Here is a 24960-nt window from a genome sequence, read left to right as displayed (position 1 = left end):
TTTTTCTTTCTTTTTTTTTTTTTTTTTTTTTTTTTTGAGAGAGAGAGATAGAGAAGAGAGCAAGTGGGGGAGAGGCAGAGAGAGAGGGAGACAGAATCCCAAGCAAGCTCTGCAACGTCAGCGCAGAGCCTGATGTGGGGCTCGAACTCATGAACGGTGAGATAATGACCTGAACCAAAATCAAACGTCAGAGGCTTAACCGACTGAGCTACTCAGGCACCCTAGTACTTCACTCTTTTTTATGGCTGGATAATATTTCATTGTATGGATATACTAAATTTTGTTTATTAATCAGTTGATGGACATTTGGGTTCTTGTCACTTTATCAGCTATTATGAATAATGTTGCTATGAGCATTCATGTACAAGTTTTTGTGTGGCCTCACATGAACACACCTGCAACTCTCTGATACATATTCTATAGATCTCATTCTGCAGGTAGCAAAACATTCCAATATGGTAGACAGGAATTTTGAACAAAGATGTTAGATTCCTGAGCCCATGCTTTTTGCAATCTATGTTCTGTCCTTCAAGAAGAGGATATAAAGCAATCAAAGCATTTATTTCAGGGAGACATGGAGTCCACTGAAGTTGAAGTTGTGCTCTGAATTTCAAGGAAGCAGATCAGGCTTATAAAAGCAAAAGCCACAAGGTTACATAACTTTTTTTTTTTTTTTAATATTATGATTGTTGCTAGCAGACCTTAAACTTAAAATCTAATGCATGATTTACTTTTTAGCTACCAGGTGTTAACATTTTCTCTTTCAGTCCAAAGTGGAAGGATGAATGGGAGGAGACAGTGGAGTTGACACTGACAAGTTGCAATTGACAAAAGTCCAAAGTTCAATGGACAAAAGTAAAACGTTTGAGGTATTCCCAGAATTGCACTAGGCAAAAAATTTCCTCAATGTGCTCTGGACTCTATTGACAGTGACCCTTTGGCAATGCTTACTTCATTTTGAATCTTGTTCCACAGTTTATAGAAATGAAATAATTGCTTTGACAGAATCTGGTATGGATATGTCAGTTCCTAACTGACATAAACATGAACTCTTAATTTTCAGGTGGGAAATGTCAGCCCTCTCCACAACGTTTGTCTTCCCTTTGCCTCTTCTCCAATCCCAGCTTTCACTTCTTTCTCTCAAGTATCAGTTCCCCATCCCTATGGTTGGGAGAGAATCTCCAGTCACTCACTTACACTTTTTGTGTGGAATGCAATATTGTGTGAATTTGATATCTGTTCTTGAGTTATATCTCCTATGAGATGAAAGCTCCTCCGCCAGCAGCGGCCAGAGGGGTGGTATCTGAAGCAGTGGACATGCAAAAAGAAGATTTCTTGGAAAAGCTCCTTTTCTTGTCCGGCGGCAGGGTTTCACCGATGAAGGCTGCCCACGTGGGGGTTAAGGCGGCGTGGTCCGCACCCCTTGCGCAGCTCCCCTCCAGCCAGGTCAAGTGCGCCGTTGCTAGGGCAACAACCCGTCCGGGCAGGTGGCTGCTCGGTGCCCTCTCGCGGAGCGAGCACACGCAGGGACGCAGAGGCGCCCGTCCGGCCGCGACGTCAGACCCATCCCGCCCTTCAACGCCTGCAAGACCCGGCGCTATTCCCAGTACTACCTCCCGCGGGCGGCAGCTAGGGAAACCCACCAATCACAGAAGCCGACACATCTCCCGGGCCGGGCGTGCGGCAACCAATCGTGGCACACTTGTGATCCCAGGCCCACCCGAGAGGCTGGCGGCAGGGGCTGAGGCAGCCACGGCGGGAGTCGCTGCTGAGGCGGCTGCGGGCGCGGGTCGCGTCGGCGCTGCTCCGCGGGGCCGGGCCGGGCTGGCAGCAGCTGGCGCCTGGCGGTGCAGGCGGGCTCCCGGGGCGGGTGGAACGGCCCCCACCTAGGGCAGTGGGAGAAGCGGCTGAGCGCAGGATGCTAACGAGGCGGCGCGGCGGCTCCTCACTCAACCCAGGTAAGGGGAACGCCGCGCTCCCTGTGGCCCGGCTCGGAGCGCCTCCCCGGCCCCGCTGCCTTCCCGCCGCCGCCCACATGGCTCCGGGCCCCGGGCGGCTCGGTCCTGACATCCCTTGGCTGCGCGTCACCTCCTGCCCGCACGTCTCCCCATCTCCCTGCGGGCAGTTGTCCAGCCCCGCCCCCCGAGCGCGGCGCCCCTCGCCCTGGCCTGCCCGCTCCTGCACCCACACCCGCTCCCCTTCCCCCAGCGCCTGCGTTTCCCGGTCTCCGCTTCGCCGTCCTCCGCCTCGTCCCCGCCGTGGTCATCCCCCCGCCGCCCCCTCCCCTCTCCGTCCCCTCCCCTTTCGTAGCGCTGGCACCGTTTCCCAGCCCCTGCAGTCCTTTGGGGCGCCTTCCCGGGATGAGACCCACCTCCCCACCCCACCCCTCGCCCGCCGCCCATCCCGCCGGGATCAGATCAGACTTTTGCCTTCACTTGTACCCCGGCTTCGCTTCCACAGACTCACCCTCATGCCTGCCCCATATTGCCGTGTCCTCCGTACCTTCCAGTCGCCCCCCATCCCCCCCATGCCCCTGGGTTTTGCCCTTTTGCTCTCAGATGCCTTCCTTTCCCAACTCGCCTCTTTTTCCCTCACTTTCATCAGCCACGGTCACTAACACTTCTTTTCCTTTACACTTAAACCTTCAGACACCCTAATACCCTCCTGAACGCCAGATCCGTGGTTTGAACATCATAATTCGTCTTTCAATGACCTGCACACATAACATGTAAAGTGTCTTGCCCAGAGCCTGGCACACAGTAGGCCTGCCACATAGTGGATGCTCACGCGTGTTAGTCTCTGCCTCCTTCAGGTCTCTGTACTCTCCAGATGGTCGTAGCAAGAGGTTCAGTATCCGGAGGGATTCTTGCCACTCCTTGAAGAGTGGTGCGGTAGATGGCAGGACAAATTAGTGAACTCCGAGTGTGAGAAAGAGATTAAATTGTCAATTATTTACTCACTGTATATATTCAGTAAAAAAAAAAAAAAAAACAACAAAAACCCACAAAAAACCCTGAATTCTGCAATCTTTGTGTTAAGTATTGTTTTATATTAATTGGCTTTGTAAATGATTCTTAGGGAGCCTCAAATACAATCACTCCCTTATCACCTCCCACCTTCAATCAGCAGTGTTTACCTACTAGCCAGAATACAGCGTTGTATGTAAGAAGTATTTCACTTGTTTCTCTCTCAGTTGGATAGTCCAATCCTGCAATGAATTTTCATCCTTTAAGAGCTTAGAGGAATCAGGTTTAGAATTTTGGGAATCAGCTCTTGAAGGGATCAAAAATGCTTAGGAGCGAAAGTTCTGACAAGTGCTGTAGGAGTGAAAGTAATTATCCCTCACTTTCCCAAACACTCTTTCTGGCAACCCAAGGAAGTAGCTACAGCCTTGTCTTTTTTTTTTTTTTTTTTTCTTTCTTTTTTAAGAGTGAAATAAAAATGTAACTTTTTAGAAGTATAAAAACAATGTTACTGGCTTCAAGCATTCTTGCTGCATGTGCTCTGATGGTCTCCAAGTCAGGATGAATCAAACAGTTGGTTTTTTCTGCTCCTAGGATCTCCAGAGCAGACTGGAGAAAATCATGTAAGTGAGCTGCTGATGCTGTTCTAAACTTCTGGATTCTGACTTTACTCTCACTGGCTGGAGGTGCTTTGACTTTCCCCTAGGCTAATCTTATGTACTAAAACCTAAATGGCTGTTTGTAGATTTTTACCATTCTCCTCTTGGTGTCCTACTGGATGTTTTTCGTTGCTTATTTTGCAATAAGCAGAAAATTCACAGAAGAAATTGGTGAACTTCAGCCCTGACTACTAAAATTCTATCATTTTTCTGTGTGCCTATGCCTATCTGATTTCTGATCTCCTTTCCTTTTATCAAAGAAGGGTCCTCCTTTCTAAAACTAACATCTTTGATCTCTGCATTGTCATTTTTTACCTCAGCCTGCATACATGCTCAGATTTCCACCTTCCAAAACAAAAACAAAAACCTTCCCTTGACGCTTCCCTCTTTTTCATTTTCTCCGATTAACATGATGTTCACTAGAGTTTCGGTTTATGTTCTTTTCTCTAATTTCCTTGTGTGATTATACCTCCTTTCATGGCTTCAAATAGTGCTGTATTTATGGTTTTCAAAGATGTGTATTCGGTCCCCATTTTTCTTGAATTTCAAGTGTTCTTTATTTTCATTTGTCTGTTGGAAAGCTAAACTTGGATAGTGAATGCTCCAAACTTGGTTATCTTTTCCTTTCCCTTCCCTTTACTCACATAGCCCCCTCAAGCACATATAAACATTTCTTGTTCCGTTTTAGGCCTTCATCCTAGAAACCTTAGAATCCTCTTCTCTCCTCACAGTAACTCTGTTATAGCTCATATTGTTTCTACTTGAAATCTTTTTCTTTCCTCATTGCCAGAAGATTGGTTGAAGCCTGGGTTATGTTTTTCTCAAATGGAGTTGGTCATTTTTAACCCAGGCACTACTTTATGAAACCACCTGGATAGCTTTTAAAGGGTAAGGATGAGGGGATGCAGGCTTCCACAGAGATTCTGATTCAGTCGATTTGCTCTGGGACCAGACATTGTCATTTAAAAAATGCTTCCTGGGGTACCTGGGTGGCTCAGTTGGTTAAGTGCTGGACTCTTGGTTTCAGCTCAGGTCATGATTTCGTGGTTCTGAGCTCCATGTCAGGCTCCGTGTTGATGGTGCACAGCCTGCTTGGGATTCTCCCTCTCTGCCTCTCCCCTGCTCTCTCTCTCTCAAAAAAAAAATTTTTTTTTTTTAAGTTTATTTATTCTTGAGAGATAGAGTAAGACAGAGCATGAGCAGGGGAGGGGAAGAGAGAAGGGGAGACACAGAATCCGAAGCAGGCTCCAGACTCTGAGCTGTCAGCACAGAGCCCGATGCAGGGCTCAAACCCATGAACCGCGAGATCATGACCTGAGCCAAAGCCAGACGCTTAACCGACTGAGCCACCCAGGTGCCCCCACCAACCCCGCTCAAAATAAATAAACTTAAAAAAATTTTTTTTAATTAAAAAAAAAACATGTTTCCCATGTGACTGTAATGTGCAGCTAGGGTGGAGAACTAGGGGGAGAGCTTAAGAGGAACTGATAGAACCCTGAGGAACTATAGTATTTAACTATAATACTATAGTATTTAAAAATCAGCATAAATGTCACTTTGTTGGCGTGGTTAGTTGCTTGCTTTCCTGGCACTTGGTAGACATACCTATTATAGTACATATCATTTTATTTAAATTATTGCTCGTGGGCCCATTTTTCTCATGACTAGGAGTTCCTTGAGGTCTAGGATCACGCCTGAAGGTAAGCTATGTCTCTTCTACACTACTCACAACACTTCTGACACCAAATATGGGGGCTTTCCCTTTACAATTCTCCGACCCTCCAAACACCAACTGGTGTTCTATAATTTAACCCAATTATGGCACCACCTACCTAGAGTTAGTGCAGATCCCACACATTAAGACTTTAGCCTCTGCCTGTCCTCCTCGCCCCCCCCCCCCCCCCCCCACATGCCAGTCCCAGGTCATGACCTGTACTTCGGTCTAACTGGCTGTAAACTGGGGCTTCCCACAACCCAGGTCAGTTATTTGCTATAATGGCTCACAGAACTCTGGGAAGCTCTTACTTAACCATTACCTGCTCATTAGAAAGGATATAACTCAGGAACAGCAAATGGAAGAGATACCTAAGGCATCTCTTGTGGGAAGGGGTATGGGACCTCCATGAACTTCCATGCCTTCTCTGGGGGCACCATCCGGGCACATCCATGTGTTCACCAATCCAGAAGGTCTCTGAATCCCTTCAGTTAGAGTTTATGGAGGCTTCATTATGTAGGCATAATCATTGGTCGATGGGGATAAACTCTATCTGCAGCCCCTTTCCCCCATTCTGAGGTCAGGGGTTGGTTCTTCTGGCAACCAGCCCCCATCCCCCAAGATATGGTTGAAAGGGGCTTATTATGAATAACAAAAGATGCTCCTCCAACCCCATCAAGAAATTCCAAAGGTTTTAGGAGCTCTGTGCCAGGAGCCAGGGATGAGGACCTAATATATACTCTGTTATGTGATTCTTATATCACAGTATGGTAGTACCTTATTTATTTTTTTGTCACTACCTTGTACAGTACTTAGTATATTTTACAAACTTGATAAAAAATTAGTTCAGTGAATCAGTTGGTAAATAATGTGAAACAGATCTTGAATTTACAGTTTTGCAAGATGACCATCTGTTTCTTTCTTGGCTGCTTAACAGGTCACTAGTCATACTTGCATAGTCATTCTTGTTTAAAAAAAACCACACACACACACTCTTTATAAATTAGAGTGGATTAAGATAAATATTATTTGCTCTTAGGATTTGGCTTTTAAGATGGTTAAGCTGTTACATGATTATAGAGGTTCATTCAGGACTTCCTCTTTAGGAGATACTATTTCTGGGGCGCCTGGGTGGCTCAGTCGGTTAAGCGTCCGACTTCAGCTCAGGTCATGATCTTGCGGTCCGTGAGTTCGAGCCTCGCGTCGGCTCTGGGCTGATGGCTCAGAGCCTGGAGCTTGCTTCTGATTCTGTGTCTCCCTCTCTCTCTGCCCCTCCCCGTTCATGCTGTGTCTCTCTCTGTCTCAAAAATAAATAAACGTTAAAAAAAAAAATAAAAAAAAATAGACTTTATGGATGGTTGAGACATAATGTATCTTCCATCTTTTTTAAACAAATAGCTCTGATTTTAGGCTCATAAGCTTTGGATTTTTCAAGTAGAACAGAACTGTTAAATTGATAAAAGATCTTGAATAGTGGCAGAACTATTCTTTTTAAGAGAATTAAGGAAATAGGGAAGCCATCTACATATATGAATCTCATTGGCATTGGTGATGGTGAGGGGGAAATCGGTAATTCCCAAATATTTAGTTACTATTATAAGAAAAACTTGTAATTGCTCATATAATGGTACTTGTATACTTTGTAATAAGTTAGAATTAATATTTAAACAATAGAGTTGTCTTCTTTTGTTCTTTAGTTTTCTTAAGATTTTCTTGCTATTTCTGTTTGTAGAATTTGTGATGGACAGTTCTTTACTTTTAGCACTTGAAAATATTGTGCCACTTCCTTGACACCTCCATGATTTCAGATGAGAAACCCTCTATCATTGGAATTCGTGTTTCCCTACAGGTGACGTATCCTTTCTCCCTGGTTGCTTTAAAGGTTTTTTCTTTGTCTTTAGTTTTCATAAGTGTAAGTATGATATATCTTGGCATGAATTTGTTTGAGTTTATCCTATTTGCAGTTCTTTTAGGTTTTTGAACTGTTAAGTTCATGAGTTTTGCCAAATTTTGGATGTTTCAGCCATTTTTGGAATAATTTATTAGCACTGTTCTCTTTCTCCTTTCTTTCTTTGTGAGAATACAAATCTTAGAACTTTTGTGATTGTCCTACAGTGTGGGAGGCATTATTTTTTTCTCTTTTGTTTAGATCTTTTCACTTTCATTGTGCTACTTCCAGTTTCAGCTTGACTCATTTTTGCCTCTGTTGTATTCATTCTGCGATTGAGCCCATCTAGTGACTTTTTGTGTTGGTTATGTTATTTTGCAGTTCTGTAATTTCCATTTGGTTCTTTTCTGTATCTTCTTTTTTAAGATTTTTTATTTTGTTGTTTGTTTCATTTGTATAGCTCAATGCTCATTAAAACATGATGGCTGCTTTAAAATTCTTGTCAGGTGGGGCGCCTGGGTGGCTCAGTCAGTTAAGCCTCTGACTCTTCATTCTGGCTTAGGTCAAGATCTCACATCATGAGTTGGAGCCCTGAGTCAGGCTCTGTGTTGACAGAACAGAGCCTGCTTGGGATTTTTCTCTCTGGCCCTCCCCCACTTGTGCTCTTGCTTTCTTTTTTTCTCTCTCTCTCTCAAAATAAATAAACTTAAAAAAAAGTTTAAAAAAATTCAGATCCTTGTCAGGTAATTCTAACATCTGATTCATGTGTGGTATTAGTGTTTGTTAATTGTCTTTTATTTATTCAAGCTGTGTTTTCCTGGTTCGTGGTATGATGATTGACTTTTTATTGTATCCTAGACATTTTTGATGTTTTGTTGGAGACTCTGGATCCTATTAAAATTTTCTGTTTTAGTAAGCAGTCACCCTAAGAGGTTTAGTGTGTAGGTCTTAGCCTACTTTTTTTTTGGTAACAACTTGAGTTATAAATCACATACCATACATTTGCCCATTTAAGTTACAAGATTTTTTAGTATATTTACAGAGTTGTGCATTCATTACTACAATCAATTTTAGAACATTTTCATTACCCCACAGAGAAACTGTGCACTCCTTACTTGTCACCCCCAACTGTCCCATTTATTATCCCCTCCATCTCTAAGAAATTACTGATCTATTTTCTGGCTCTGTAGATTTGCCTATTCTAGACATTTCATGTAAATGTAAAAATATAATATGTACTCTTTTGTTACTGGTTCACTTAGCTTAAGGTTTACAGTGTTCTTCCATGTTGTAGAACGTACCGGTATTTGTTTCTTTTTATTGCTGAATAATATTCCATTTTATGGACATACCATTTTTTTTTTATTCATTAATCAGTTAATAGGTGTTCAGATTGTTTCCACTTTTGGCTCTTATCAGTAATGCTGCTATGAATATTTTTGTACAAGTTTTTGTGTGGACATGAATTGCTGGGTCATATGGTAACTCTAGAACTCTAAGTGTAACATTTTGAGCAATTGCCAGACTGTTTTCCAAAGTGGCTGCCCCATTTCATATTTCTGCCAGCAATGTATGAATGTTCCAATTTCTCAAAGTCCTCCTTAACACTTGTTCCCTGACTCTTTGATTATAGCCATCCTAATGGGTGAAGTAATACTTTGGGGCTCCAGTTGCATTTCCCTGATGGGTAATGATGATGAGCATCTTTTCATGTGCTTTCTGGCTATTTGTATATATTTAGAGAAATCTCTATTCCTTTGCCTATTTTAAAATTAAGTAGTCTTTTTATTGTTGTGGGATTTCTTTATAATTCTAGATACTTACCAGTTATATGATTTGCAAATACAAATATCCCATTCTTTGGGTGTCATTTAACTTTCTTGATGGTACCCTTCGAAGCACAAAGGTGTTTAATTTTGATGAAGTTCAATTTATCATTTTTCTTTTTGTTGCTTGTGGTTTTTGTTTTGTTTTGTTTTGTTTTGTTTTGTTGTTAGGCTCCATGCCCAATGTGGGCCTTATGACCCCAAGATCAAGAGTTGCATGCTCCACCTACTGAGCCACCCAGGCGCACCCTTTAGGTTTCATATTTAAGAAACCATTGCCTGATTCAAGGTCATGAAAATTTAATCTTATGTTTTCTTCCAAGAGTGTTATAGTTTTAGCTCTTACATTTAGGTGTTTGTTCTTTTTTTGTGAATTTTGTATATGGTGTGAGATACGGGTCTAACTTTATCTTTTTGCTTATAGATATTTGGTTATCTCAGTACTATGTGTTGAAAAAAACCTATTCTTTCCCACTTTTAATTGTCTTGGCACTCTTACCCAGTTGGAATTTGGTAGGGATTGCATGGAACCTGTAGATCAATTTGAGGAATATTGCTATCTTAACAGTATTAGCCTTCCAGTCCAAGAACATGAAATGTGTTTTCATTTATTTAGATCTTAAATTTCTTTCAATAACATATATAATCTCTTCTAGTTTTCCATGTTCAAGTCTTGCATTTTTTGGTAAAATTTGTTACTTAATATTTTATTCTTCTGATGCTATTGCAAATGGAATTGTTTTCTTAATTCCATTTTTGTATTGTTATTGTTAGCACATAGAAACACAGTTGAGGGGTGCCTGAGTGGTTGAGTCAGTTGACCATCTGACTCTTAATTTTGGCTCAGGTCATGATCTCAGGGTCATGGGCTCCACGCTGGATGTGAAGCCTGCTTAAGATATTCTCTCTCTCTCTCTCTCTCTCTCTGCCCCTCCCCTGCCCAAAGAAATACAGTTGAGTTCTGTACATTAGTCCTGTATCTTGCAACCATCCTGAACTCATTTAACAGTTCAGGATTTAAAAAATCCTAGTAACTCATTAAAAAAACTATAATCTGATAGTTTTTTTAATGAGTTATTAGGATTTTTTAAAAAATATTTATGAGGGAGAGAGAAAGAGAGAGAGAGAGAGCATGTGCATGCATGAGGGGGGAGGGGCAGAAAGAGAGGGAGACAGAATCCCAAGCAGGCTCCATGCTGCCAGCAAAGAGCCCGATGTAGGGCTTGAACCCACAAAGCACAAGATCACGATCTGAGCTGAAATCAAGAGTTGGACGCTTAACCAACTGAGTCACCCAGGCACCCCAAATGAGTTATTAGGATTTTATATATACATGATATGTCATCTCTGATGAGAGATAGTCTTACTTCTTCCTTCTAATCTGGATGCTTTTAAATTTATTTTTCTTGCCTAATCGCCTTGGCTAGAACCTGCTGTACAGCAGACATCCAGTCTTGTTGCTGATCTTAGGGGGTAATCATGAAGTGTGAAGTTAGCTGTGGGTTCTTAGATGTCCTTTTTCATGTTGATGATGTTCTCTTCTATTTCTGACTTATTTCTTGTGTTTAGCATGAAAGAGTGTTGGATTTTGTCAAGTGCTTTTTCAGTGCCTATTGAGATGATTGTGTGGTTTTTGTCATTTATTTTATTAATATGGTGTATGACGTTACTTGATTTTCATATGTTGAAACAATCTTACATGACTGGGACAATCCACCTTTGGTCATGGTTTGTGATCCTTTATATATGTTTCTGGATTTGGTTTGTTGGCATTTGGCTCAGTTTTTGCATGTATATAGATAAATATATCTTTGTAGTTTTCTTGTAGTGTCTTTAGTTTTGGAATCAAGGAAAACTGGCCTCATAGAATAAATTGGGAAGTGTTTGCATTTCTTCTATATTTTGGAAGAGTTTTAAGGATTGGTGTTCATTCGTAAGGTTTGGTAGTATCCACTAGTGAAGTCATTTGATCTTAGACTTTTCTTTGTGGAAAGCTTTGATTACTAATTCAAATCTTTTTACTTGTTACAGCTTGATTCAGAGAATTTCTTTGTGAATTGATTTTAGTACTTTGTGTCTTCAAGGAATTTGTCTACTTCATGTAGTTACCTAATTTGTTAGATTACAATTGTTTATAGTATTCTGTATAATTCTTTAGAATATTTTTTTATTTATGTAAGGTTGGTAGTAATTACTGATTTTAGTAATTTGAGTCTTCTTTTTTGTTCTTGTTAAATCTAACTAAATGATTAATTCTGTTGATCTTTTCAAAGAACCAACTTTTTATTCTGTTGATTTTCTTTATTCTTTGTTCTCTATTATATTTGTTTCACTGTAGTCTACTTAATTCCTTCTGTCTACTGGCTTTGGATTTAAGTTACTCTTCATTTTCTGGTTTCTTAAGGTTAACAGGTTGTTGATTTGAGATCCTTTTAACTTTTAAAGTTTTAAACTTTTAAGATTTTATTTTTTAAATTTACATATAATTGACATATTGTGTAAGTTTAGGGTGTGCAACATATTGATCTGAGATTTATTTTTAATATAGGTATTTACAGCTATAATTTTGCTTATCGCATAGCTCTTGGTGCTTTTGCTACATCCCATAAGTTTTGTGTTTTTTTATCTCAGTATTTCCTAACTTACTTTGGTATTTCTTCTTTGGCTCATTGGTTATTTAGGAGAGTGTTGTCTAATTTTCACATATTTGCAAATTTCTCAAGTATTTTTTCATGGTATTTTCTAAATCTATTGTGGTTGGAGAATATACTTTGTATGATTTTTATCCTTTGTATGATTTTTATGATTTGTTTCATGGCCTATCCTAGAGAATGTGCACATGAAAATGATATGTGTGTGTGTGTAAATACATACATACATATGTATTTATGTATGTATTGTTGCTTACTGTTGCAGCCTGCAGTCTTGTAGGTGTTTGCTGAGTCTACTTGGCAAATCTCTTTACTTGATCTTTCGTCTGATTGTTTTATCCATTATCAAAAATAGTATAATGAATTCTCCAAATATTATTTTTGAATTGTCTGTTTCTCCCTTCAGTGCTGTCAATTTTTGCCTCTTGTGTTTGGAAATTCTATTTTTAGGTGTATGTGTATTTATAATTGTAACTTCTTTATGGATATCAGGTCTTATAAAGTGCCTGTTGTTGCTAGTAACAAATTTTATCTTAAAGTGCATCACATGTGATGTTAGTTTAGCTACTCCGGAGACTTTTGGTTATGGCGCATGGTATATCTTTTCCCTCCTTTTGCTTTCAGCCCATTTGGTCATTGAAACTAAAGTATATCTTTTAGGAAACATATGTTTGAATGACTTTTTAAAAAAGTTTTTATTCAAATTCCAGTTAGTTAACATACAACGTAGTATTCGTTTCAGGTGTATGATATAGTGACTCACCACTTCCATACAATACCCATTGCTCATCACAAGTGCACCCTATAATTCCCGTCACCTATTTATTTTTATTTTTTGGGAGAAAGCATGAGTGGGGGCAGGACAGAGAGAGAGGGGGACAGAGGATCTGAAGCAGGCTCTGCATTGACAGCAGTGAGCACGATGTGGGGCTTGAACTCACAAACCGTGAGATCATGCCTGAGCCAAGGTCAGATGCTCAACCGACTGAGCCACCCAGGTGCCCCTCCCCATCACTTACTTAACCCATTCCCCCATCCGCTTCCCCTTTGGTAACCGTCAGTTTGCTGTCTATAGTTAAGAGTCTCTTTCTTGGTTTGTCTGCCTCTCTCTCTCTTTTTTCCTTTGCTTGTTTGTTTTGTTTCTTAAATTCCACACAGGAGGGAAATCATATGTTTCTTGCTTTCTCTGACTAACTTACTTCACTTAGCATAATACTGTCTAGGTCCATCCATGTCATTGCAAATGGCAAGATTTCATTCTTTTTTATGGCTGAGTAATACTCCATTGTATAGATATACCACATCTTTATCCATTCATCAGTCGATGGTCACTTGGACTGTTTCCATAATTTGGTTATTGTAGATAATGCTGCTGTAAACATCAGGGTGCGTGTATTCCTTTGAATTAGTATTTTTGTATTGTTTGGGTAACTGCCTTGTATTGTGATTACTGGATTGTAGGGTAGCTCTGTTTTTGTTTTGTTTTTTATCTTTTTGAGGAACCTCCATATTGTTTTCCAGAGTGGCTATGCAAGTTTGCATTTCCACCAATAGTACAAGAGGGTTCCCCTTTCTCTACATTGTCACAAACACCTGTTGTTTCTTGTGTTGTTGATTTTAGCTGAAAGGTGTGAAGTGTAGTTTTTTTGTTTTGTGTTGTTTCATTTGAGAGAGTTCCTGAAGGTGGGGAGGAGCTCACCCGATGCAGTACTTGAACTCATGAACCGTGAGATCATGACCTGAGCCGAAGTCAGATGCTTAACTGACTGAGCCACCCAGGCGCCCAGGTATAGTTTTGATTTGATTTTCCCAGATGATGAGTGATGTTGAGCGTCTTTTCATGTGTCTGCTGGCCAACTGTATGTCTTCTTTGTAAAAATGACTATTCATGTCTCCTGCTGATTTTTGAATTGAATTATTCATTTTTTGGGTGTTGAGCTTTATAAATTCTTTATATACTTTGGATACTAACCCATTATTGGATATGTCATTTGCAGATATCTTCTCTGGTTCCTTAGGTTGCCTTTTAGTTTTGTTGACTATTTTCTTCACTTTGCAGAAGCTTTTTATTTTGATGAAGTCCCAATAGTTTATTTTTGCTTTTGTTTCCCTTGCCTCAGCAGATCTCTCTAGAAACAAGTTGCTACAGCTGATGTCCAAGAGGTTCCTGCCTATGTTCTCCTCTAGGATTTTATGGTTTCAAGTCTTACATTTAGGTCTTTCATCTATTTTGATTTTATTTTTGTGTTTGGTATAAGAAAGTGGTCCAGTTTCAATCTTTTGCGTGTTGCTGTCCAGTTTTCCTAACTCCGTTTGTTGAAGAAACTGTCTTTTTCCCTATTGGATATTCTTTCCTGCTTTGTTGAAGATTAATTGACCATATAGCTGTGCGTTCATTTTTGGGTTTTTGATTCTGTTCCAATGATCTATGTGTCTATTTATGTGCCAGTACAACAAAAATAAAAAGCTCTATGGTCTCCATTGAGGGTGATATTATCAGTGGTTTTTATATATATGCCCTTTGTTATGTTGAGGGATGTTCCTTCTAAACCTACTTTGTTGAGGGTTTTTATCATGAATGGATATTGTACTTTGTCAGATGTTTTTTTCTGCATCTATTGAAATGATCATATGGTTCTTATCCTTTTTTTTATTAATGCGATGTGTCACGTTGATCAATTTGTGAGTATTGAACTGGTGTTGCAACCCAGGAGTAAATCCTACTTGATTGTGGTGAATTATTTTGAAATGTATTACTGGATTTGGTTTGCTAGTATTTTATTTATTTTTAATTAAAAAAATTTTTTTTATGTTTATTTATTTTTGAGAGAGACAGAGACAGAATGCGAGTGGGTTGGGGCAGAGAGAGAGGAGGCACAGAATCTGAAGCAGGCTGCAGGCTCCAAGCTGTCAGCACAGAGCCTGACATGGGGCTCAAACTCACGAGCTGTGAGATCATGACCTGAGCCGAAGTCTGACGCTCAACCAACTGAGCCACCCAGGCACCCCAGTTTGCTAGTATTTTATTAAAAATTTTGCATCCGTGTTTATCAGGGATATTGGCTTGTAGTTCTCTTTAGTGGAGTCTTTCTCTGGTTTTGGTATCAGGGCAATGCTGCCCTCATAGAATGAGTTTGGAAGTTTTCCTTTTTCTTTCTTTTTTCTTTTTTTTTTAATAGTTTGAGAAGAATAGGTATGAATTTTTCTTTAAATGTTTGGTATAATTCCACTGTGAAGCTGCCCTGGACTTCTGTTTCTTGGGAATTTTTTTGATTACTGATTCAATTTCTTTACTGGTTATCAGTCTGCTCAACTTTTCTATTTCTTCCTGTGGTAGTTTTGGTAGTTTATATATTTCTAGGAATTTACCTATTTCTTCCAGTTTGTCCAATTTATTGGCATATAGTTTTTCATAATATTCTCTTATAATTGCTTGTATTTATGTGATGTTGGTTGTTATTTCTCCTCCCTTACTGTGGTTTTATTTATTTGGGTTCATTCTCTTTTCTTTTTGATAAGCCTAGTTAAGAGATGCAAGCAGAACTGGGTGAGTGTGTGTGTGTAGGGGGGGTGTTGGAGCCAGGGAGTGATGAAAGAAGAGGCTAGGGGCAGGTAAGAGCTGGATCTGGAAGGATTTTATATGTTATGGCGAGGATTTTGTTTTGAGAGAAGTAAAGGGCTTGAAAGGTTTTAAGCAGGGGAGTGTCATAAGTATATTTGCATCTTAGATTACTTCTGAAACAGGATATTGAATGAACTGACTGAAAGTCAGAGAGTATCAGTTATTAGGCTATGGAGTTATGCAAGTGAGAAAATATGAGGGTGAGGATTAAAGCCATGTCAGGAGGGGAAGAAGAGAGGGGGAGAATAGATTCAAGAGACATGAAGCGAGAAAAATTGACAGGACTTCACAAGTTACCATGGAGAAGTTAAGGGGGAAACTACGTAAAGTCTCCCAGATATTTATCTTGGGCATCTAAGAGGAATCGGCTCATTTACCAGTAGAAGAAATAGAAGAGGGGGAGAAATTTACTAGGGAAGATGTGTTCCATTTGGTCTTCTTAAATTTGACTGCCAATGGAACATCTAGATAGAGTTGAGTTGTGCTTTGGCCTTTGAATGATCAGGTTGAGATTTGGGATGCAGGCTTTGGTTGAAAATAGAGTTGAGAGGCATCAGAATGTAAGTAGAGGATAGCTGTAGATGAAGGAGGGTGAGTGTGGGAATGTGGATGAGGGAACCCAGCACCATAAATTAAACAATTGTCAGTGTTCTGTGATGTTTGCTTTTGAAACATATCAAATTTGTGTACATAGTTGAGGCTGTTTTTCCCTGGGCTTTCTATTTTGTTCCACCAATGAATCTTAATACCATAAGTTATAATAGTTTTGTTAATACTTTAATATTTGTGTGTATTCTTTCCCAAACTCTTGGAAAAACTATTTTTTCTACGTGCTATAAATTTTGTAGATTCAGCTTAAAAAGTCCTGTTGGGATAATGATTGAAATTGCAAAATTTTTTATGACTTCCAGATTACTTTGTTTGTGTTTATTTGTATCTCCTTGCTTCATTTTTGACATTTGTTGAAAATTTGCTTTGTTTCAGATGACTCTAAAGGTATGTTACGGAGATTTGAGAAGATTTCACTAGGTGTTTATTATTCATCTGTATTTTCTTTGCTTTATATTTTATCTGATATTTATGCACTCACTGCATGATGATGTATTTTAATTTGTACTTTAAAGGAGCTTGTAATCTACTGAGGGTAAACTAACCACAATACAGTGCATGAGTGTGCAAACCAACATGTTGTTCCCAAGTGCCTGAGGTTACAGAACTTGGAACAATCTATTTTGGGGGCGAGGGAGATAGGAGAAGAACACTGAGGAGGTGTGTATAAAAGGAAGAATAGGGCATAACCTAGGAGGCAGCAGGATGAGTAGAGGGCAGGTATGGAGGTGTTTTGTGTGGAGTGAGAGTGGTCCTGAATGGGGCAGGCTGCATGGGAGGAGAGCTGGGAAGTGAAGTTGGAAGATGAGGAGGAGCCAGTGTATGAAGGGTGCCACAGGCCTGTGGTCTTTTTTTGTTTTTGTTTTTTTAAATGTTTTATTTTTATTTATTTTGAGAGAGAGAGAGAGAGAGAGAGAGAGAGAGATGAATCAAGTGGGGGAGGGGCAGAAAGAGGGAGAGAGAGAATCCCAAGCACGCTCTTCACTGTGACTGTGGAACCTCACACGGGGCTCGATCTCATGAACCATGAGATCATTACCTGAGCCAAAATCAAGAGTCAATTGCATAACGGACTGAACCACCCTGGTGCCCCCCCCCCTTTTTAATTATTGAAGTATAGTTGACATACAATGTTATATTAGTTTCAGATGTACAACATAGTAATTTTTTTAAAAGTTTTTATTCCAGTTAGTTAACACACAGTGTTGTATTAGTTTCAGGTGTACAGTGTAATGATTGAACAATCTATATATCACCCGTTCCTCATCAGGACAAATGTATTCCTTACTCCCCATCACCCATTTAACCCATCCCCCAACCATGTCCCCCTTGCTAACCATCAGTTTGTTCTCTATAATTAAGAGTCTGTTTCTTGATTTGTTTCTTTCTCTCTCTGTTTTTATCACAACGTAGTGATTTGACAGTTCTATGAATTACTCAATATTTACAATGATAATGCTTACAATCACCATCCATTCCCATACAATGTTATTACAATATTATTGACTGTATTCTGTATGCTGTACTTTTTATCTCTGTGACTTATTTATTTTATAACTGGAAGTTTCTGCCTCCTGATTTCTTTCACCTATTTTGCCTATCTCCCAACCCCCTCCTCTCTGGCAACCACCAGTTTGTTCTCTGTATTTATGATCCTGTTTTTGTTTTTTTGTTCAATTATTTTTTTTACATTCCATGTATAAGTGAAATTTTATGGTATTTATCTTCTGACTTATTTCACTTAGCATAATACCCTTTAGGTCCATCCACGTTGTTGTAGATGGCAAGATCTCATTCTATTTTAGGACTATTCCATCACACACACACACACACACACACACACACACACCCCTAACACATACATACATACATACATACACACATACATACATACAGGGGTGGCTCAGTCGGTTTAAGTGTCAGACTCTTGATTTTGGCTCAGGTCATGATCTTACTGTTTGTGAGTTTGAGCTCCGCATCAGGCTCTGCACTGACAGTATGAAGCCTGCTTAGGATTCTCTGTCTCCCCTTCCCTCTCTCTGTCCCTTCCCTGCTCACACACACACACACACACACACACACAGACTCTCTCTCTCTTTCTCTCTCTTTATTTCTTAAAATGCATAAACATTTTGGGGCGCCTGGGTGGCTCAGTCAGTTAAGTGTCTGACTTCAGCTCAGGTCATGATCTCACCGTTCATGAGTTCGAGCCCCGCGTCGGGTTCTGAGCTGACGGCTTGGGGCCTGGAGCCTGCTTCGGATTCTGTGTCTCCCTTTCTCTCTGCCCCTCCCCCATTCATACTCTGTCTCTTTCTCTCAAAAACTGAATAAAAAGTTTAAAAAAATTTAAAAAATGCATAAACATTTTTTTAAATTAAAAAATATATTCAAACATGTATGTGCACACACATATATATACATACATGCACACATAAATATGCACACACGTGGTATATATATCTTTTCCATTCATCTGTTGATGGACTCTTAGGTGGCTTTCATATTTTGTCTCTTATAAATAATGCTACAATAAACATAGGGGTGTATATATCTTTTTGAATTAATGTTTTCATTTTCTTTGGATACATGCCCAGTAGTGGAATTACTGGATTTATATGGTATTCTACTTTTAATTTTTTTGAGGAACCTCCATTCTGTTTTTCACAGTGGTTGCACCTATTTACATTCCCAGTAATAGGGCATGAGGGTTCCCTTTTCTCCACATCCTCACTAACACTTGTTTCTTGTCTTTTTGGAATAGCCATTCTTATTGATGTGAGGTGATATCCCATTGTGGTTTTAATTTGCATTTCTCTGATGATTAGTGATGTTGAGCATCTTTTATGTGTTTGGTGGCCATCTGTATATCTTCTTTGGAAAAATGTCTACTCAGGTCCCCTGCCCATTTTGTGATAGTTTGTTCTTTTTGGTGTTGTATTATATATGTTCCTTTTATATGTTGGGTATTAATCCCTTATTAGATATATCATTTGAAAATATCTTCTTCCATTCAGTGCATTACCTTTTTGTTTTGTTGATGGTTTCCTTTGCTGTGTAAAAGCTTTTTATTTTGGTGTAATTCCAATAGTTTATTTTTGCTTTTTGTTTCCCTTACCTACAGAAACATATCCATGAATATGTTGTTGCTAAGGCTGATGTCCACAGGATAAATGCCTGTTTTTCTTTTAGAAGTTTTATGGTTTCAGGTCTCACATTTAGGTCTTTAATCTATTTTGAGTTTATTTTTGTGTATGGTGTAAGAAAGTGATTCAGTTTCATTCTTTTGCAGGTAGCTGTCCAGTTTTCCCATCACCATTTATTGAAGGCACTGTCTTTTCCCCCTACTGTATTCTTGCCTCCTTTGTCATAGTTTAATTGACCATGTAAGCATGGTTTTACTTCTGGGCTCTCTATCCTGTTCCATTGATCTGTGTGTCTGTTTTTGTGCCTGTACCATACTGTTTTATTAGCATAGCTTTATAGTATATCTTGAAATCTGAGATTTGTGATACCTCCAGCTTTGTTCCTCTCCTTCAAGGCTACTTTAGCTCTTTGGGGTCTTTTGTGGTTCCATACAAATTTTAAGATTGTTCTAGTTTTGTGAAAAATACTATTAGTATTTTGATAAGGATTGCATTAAATCTGTAGATTGCTTTAGGTAGAATGGACATTTGAACAGTATTAGTTCTTCCAGTCCATGAGCATGGCTGTATCTTTACATCTGTGTTGTCTTCAGTTTCTTTCATCAATGTCTTATAGTTTTTTTTTTTAATTTTTTTTTTTAACGTTTATTTATTTTTGAGACAGAGAGAGACAGAGCATGAACGGGGGAGGGTCAGAGAGAGGGAGACACAGAATCCGAAACAGACTCCAGGCTCTGAGCTGTCAGCACAGAGCCCGACGCGGGGCTCGAACCCACGGACTGCGAGATCATGACCTGAGCTGAAGTTGGCTGCTCAACCGACTGAGCCACCCAGGCGCCCCATTGTCTTATAGTTTTTAGAGTATAGGTCTTTCACTTCCTTGGTTAAATTTATTCTTTTTGATGTAATTATAAATGTGATTATTTTCTCTTCCTACTAATTGTTGTTAGTGTGGAGAAATGCTACAGTTTCTGTGTATTTTGTATTCTACAACTTTACTGAATTCATTTATTCTAATAGTTTTTTGAGGGAGTTGGGGTTTTCTATATATAGTAACATGTCATCTGCAAATGGTGACAGTTTTACTTCTTTTTCACCAATTTTAATGCCTTTTATTTCTTTTTTTTTGTCTGATGGCTGTGGCTAAGACTTCCAGTACTATGTTGAATAAACATGATGAGAGTAGAAATCTTTGACTTATTCCTGATCTTAGGGGAAAACGCTCAGTTTTTCACCATTGAGTATGATGTTAGCTTTGGGTTTTTCACATTTGGCTTTTATTATGTTGTGGTATGTTCCTCTAGATCCACTTTGTCGGGAGTTTTCATCATTAATGGATGTTGTATTTTTTCAAATGCTTTTTCTGAATCTGTTGAGATGCTCATGTGGTTTTTATCCTTCCTCTTGTTAATGTAATATATCACATTTAAAATTTTGTGAATACTGAACCGTTTTACATCCCACTTGATTGTGATAAACGATTCTTTTACTGTGTTGTTGAATTCAGTTTGCTAATATATTGTTGACGATCTTTACATCTGTGTTCACTAGAGATATTGGCATGTAGTTTTCTCTTTTAGTAGTGTCTTTGCCTGGTTTTGGATCAGGGTAATGCTGGCCTTATAAAATGTATATGGGATCTTTTCCTTTCTCTACTATTTTTGGAATAGTTTGAGAAGAATAGGTGTTAAGTCTTCTTTAATCATTTGGTAGATTTCATCTGTGAAGCCATCATTTGGTGAGAGTTTTTGATCACTGATTCAGTTCAAATTTTCTACTTCTTCATCACTCAGTTTTGGAAGATTGTATGTTTCTAGGAATTTATCCATTTGTCCTAGGTTGTTTGTTTGGTTGACATAATTTTTCTTAGTAACTTCTTCTAATCCTTTGTATTTTTGTGGTGTTTGTTGTTATTTCTTCTCTTTCATTTCTGATTTTATGTGTATGAGTTTTCCCTTTTTTTACTTGATGAGTCTGGCTAAAATGTTTATCAATTTTGTTTATTTTTTCAAAGAACTAGCTTTTTGTTTCATTGATCCTTTCTATTTTTTTTTTTTTTTTGCTTTGATTTCATTTATTTCTGGTGTTTATTATCTCATTCCTTATATTAACTTTGGGATTTGTTTTTTTTTCCTAATTCTTTAGGTGTAAGTTTAGATTATTTGAGAATTTTCTTGTTTCTTGAGGTAGGCCTGTATTGCTGTAAATTTCCCTCTTAGAACTGCTTTTGCTGTGTTCCAAAGTTTTGGACCATTGTGTTTCCATTTTTATTTATCTCCATGTAATTTTTATTTCCTCTGATTTTTTTCACTGACCTACTGGCCATTTGGTAGCATGTTGTTTACCCTCCCTGTGGTTGTATTTTTTCTAGTTTTTTCCTGTGATTGATTTCTAGTTTCATACCATTGTGGTTGGAAAAGATATTTGATTTTGTTTTAGTTTTTTAACATTTATTGAGACTTGTTTTGAGGCCTAATGTGATCTATCCTGGAGAATGTTCCATATGCACTTGAAAAGAATGCGTGTGTCCTGCTGTCTTTGGATGGAATGTCCTGTATATACCTGTTAAGTCTATCTGGGCTAATATATCATTCAAAGCCACTGGGTTTTGTTGTTGTTGTTGTTGTTGTTGTTGTTGTTGTTGTTTTAATTGATTTTTTTGCCTGTATGATCCATTGATGTAAGTGGAGTGTTAAAGTCCCCTACTAGTTTTGTGTTACTCTCAGTGTCTCCCTTTAGGTCTGTTAATATTTGTTTTCCTTTTTTTTTTTTTTTAAGAAATAACTTTTTGAAAAAAAAAATTTCAGGTTTATTTATTTTTTGGGGGAGGTGGGTGGGGGCAGAGATAGAGGGAGAAAGAGAATCCCAAGCAGGTTCCACACTGTCAGCACAGAGCCTGATATGGGGCTTGAACTCACAAATCATGAGATGATGACCTGAGCTAAAACCAATAGTCGGACACTTAATTGACTGAGCCACCCAGGGCCCCAATATTTGCTTTCTTATTTAGGTGCTTCAGTGTGGGATGCATGGATACTTAAAATTGCTATATACTCTTGTGGGATTGATCCCTTCATCATTATGCAATGTCCTTCTTTGTCTCTTGCTACAGTGTTTCTTTTACAGTCTCATTTGTCTTATATATCTATCCCAGCTTTTTTTCCCTGCCCACTTCCATTTGCATGGAACATCTTTTTCCATCTCTTCACTTTTAGTCTGTATGTGTCTTTAGGTCTGAAGTGAGTCTCTTGTAGGCAGCATGTAGATAGATCTTGTAGTTTTCTCTGTTCCTGTTTATTCTTGCTGTCTTCCCTTGTAGTTTGATGGCTGTCTTTAGCGTTATACTTGGATTTCTTTCTCTTTTTTTGTGTGTATCTGTCATAGGTTTTGGATTTGTGGCTGCCATTGGGTTCATATATAACGTCTTATGTGTATAGTAATCTATATCACATTAATTGTAGCTTAAGTTTGACCATTCTGAAAACACTAAATTTACTACTTCCTCCATGTTTCATGTATATGGCATGTGTTTACATCTTTACTAATATTTTATCTTTTCAAAGATAAAGTAGTTTTCAGATAACCATTGTGAAAGCACTAAACTTACTACTCCCTCTGTTTTTCATGTATATGGCATATTTTACATCTTTACATCTTTTACTAATTTCTGTAGATATGATTGATTTTGCTACTTTTGTGGTTCAGCCTCCATACTGATTTAATAAGTGATCAATCTACTCCTCTCATTATGTCTGTATTTACCTGTGAAATTTTTCTTTTCTTAGTTTTCTTAATTCTGATTATAGCCTTTTCTTTCCATTCAAAGCATTCCCTTTAATATTTCTTGTAAGGCTGGTTTAGTGGTGATGAACTTCTTTAACTTTCGTTTTTCTCTCATTATCTCTCTTTCAATTCTACATTATAACCTTGCCAGGTAGAGTATTCTTGGTTGTAGGTTTTTTCCTTTCAGCATTTGGAATATATCATGTCACTCCCTTCTGGCCTGCAAAGTTCCTGCTAAAAAATCAGCTGATTGCCTTATGGGGTTTCCTTTGTATGTAACTGTTTACTTTTCTTTTGTTTCTTTTAATATTCTCTCTTTTAATTTTTGCCATTTTAATTATTATGTGCCTTGGTGTGAACTTCCTTGGGTTCATTTTGTTTCAAGCTCCTGTTCTTTAAAAGCCCTGTTATATACATTATCCACTTGACTCCACTTCCAGCAGCACTGTGGGAAAAAAAGACAACTTGCAGGTATTCTTCTATATTTTTGCATTTTTTCTCTAGTCTTACTTCTTTTTATAACTTATACTGTGTGTGAAAAGAGTTTGATTATCATCATCCCCATTTAAGGGATGAAGAAACTGGTGCTCAGTGATTTAACTAGTTGTATAGGTTTTTAAAAAAGTGGATTTCAGACTAGAGCCCAGGTCTTCTAAAACACTAGGCTTAAAAAATTTTTTTTACATTAATTCAATGCTATCTATCATCTTTTCTCTTTTTAATTCTAAAAGTTAGGAGATTAGTAGAAAAATTGTGTGACTGAATTAGAGTATGTAATTTGAGCAAATTTGCTTTTTGTGTATGTGTTCCCTCTCCAGGGTAGTTTAAATAGATGAGAAACATGAGTGAAGAATCTGGAAGAAGAATGGTTAGTTTACAATGACCCTCTGATATGCAGATCTGAGAAAGTTGGAATTTGGCAACTTAAACTTTCTATTTTGTTTTACTTCATTTAACCATTTATTATGAAAACTTTCAATCATATCCAAAAATAGAAAATTATATTGAATCCTCAAGTACCCATCACTCGGCTTCAGGTTATTAACTCACGGGACCTGATTTCATATATAATTCCTCTCCCTACTCACACATCTACATTCAGATATTTTTGAAGCAATTCCTAGACATTTTATTTAATTTGAACCATTGAAAATGTTATATGTGAGTTTAACTTGTGCTCTTATGTCTATTGTCATAGGCATTTGGTCCAGTTCTTAGTATTTGACCAGCTCTTTTCCTTCCTGACTATGGGATTTATTGAAAACAAAATTCCAATACACATCTTCTTTAGGAAGATGGTTCCCAGTAAAAGATCGTCAGCTGCATGTACTGTATTTTTTTTTTGCCATTTGCCACTTGTTGTCAGTGGTTCTTGTGGCAGACCCCAATGGGTAGCTAGAAAAAGGTGTTCCCATTTGGCATGCTATGAGCTGACATAAGAATTGGTCTTACAACAATGGTTTGTTTATTAGAAGTTTCTGCTGAATGGCAAAGCTATAATTCAAATTAACCCCTGGACACATATTAATTGGCAGGTTTGAACACATGATAAAATTATGTTTCCTTTTGCTAAAAATCTTAGAGAATGGAGAAACCCACTATAGAACCGACTCTAGACAGCAGGCAAAGTAGAATTGGCTGTTGCTATTTGCTACATTGGTTGATATCATGAATAGGCATAGGAAGAAAGGAGCTAATAAGTAACAATGTAAAAAAGGTTTTAAGGGAATGTTACTTTAATTTGGACATTTGCTCATCATCTCTTTGGACCTAGTATGTGGCCACCTTCCTGATTCTTAAAGCAGGGTGTGATGAATGTACTAATGAGTGCATGTGCCTGGGCCTGTGTGTGTGCACTGAGTTTTGGCGCAGCCTGATTACCGACCTGTATACCTATTTCTGTTGACTGAGAACTGTTTTGATTAGAAATCTCTATAAAATTTGCAGAGATCTGAGTAGGGAAGAATAGTGTCACACTCTTTTCTTCTCTAGAGCATTATTTCTGGGATTCTTTCATTTGGCTTGCTGAGAAAGAGCAGTCCTATTAATAGTGATTTTTCAGATATGTTTGTTGCAGTGTTTAATGCTTTTTCTTTCCCCTG

General features: G+C 38.5%; 1 protein-coding gene across 2 annotated transcripts in view; it reads left to right on the top strand.

Annotated features, from left to right (window-relative positions):
• Nucleotides 1–1676: 1676 nt before the first annotated feature.
• Nucleotides 1677–24960, top strand: part of TPST1 (tyrosylprotein sulfotransferase 1) — a 166427-nt gene continuing 143143 nt past the window's right edge. The window contains exons 1-2 of one of the 2 annotated variants that reach the window (XM_060649134.3): nt 1677–1958; nt 7069–7185. The gene's annotated coding sequence lies outside the window, so the exon portion shown is untranslated. The remainder of the gene's footprint in view (nt 1959–7068; nt 7186–24960) is intronic. The other variant, XM_060649133.3, reaches the window with a different exon arrangement.

Source organism: Panthera onca, chromosome E3, assembly GCF_046562875.1.
Source record: "Panthera onca isolate mPanOnc1 chromosome E3, mPanOnc1 haplotype 2, whole genome shotgun sequence".
Classification (NCBI taxonomy): Eukaryota; Metazoa; Chordata; class Mammalia; order Carnivora; family Felidae; genus Panthera; species Panthera onca.
This window is presented reverse-complemented; position numbering and strand designations above follow the sequence as displayed.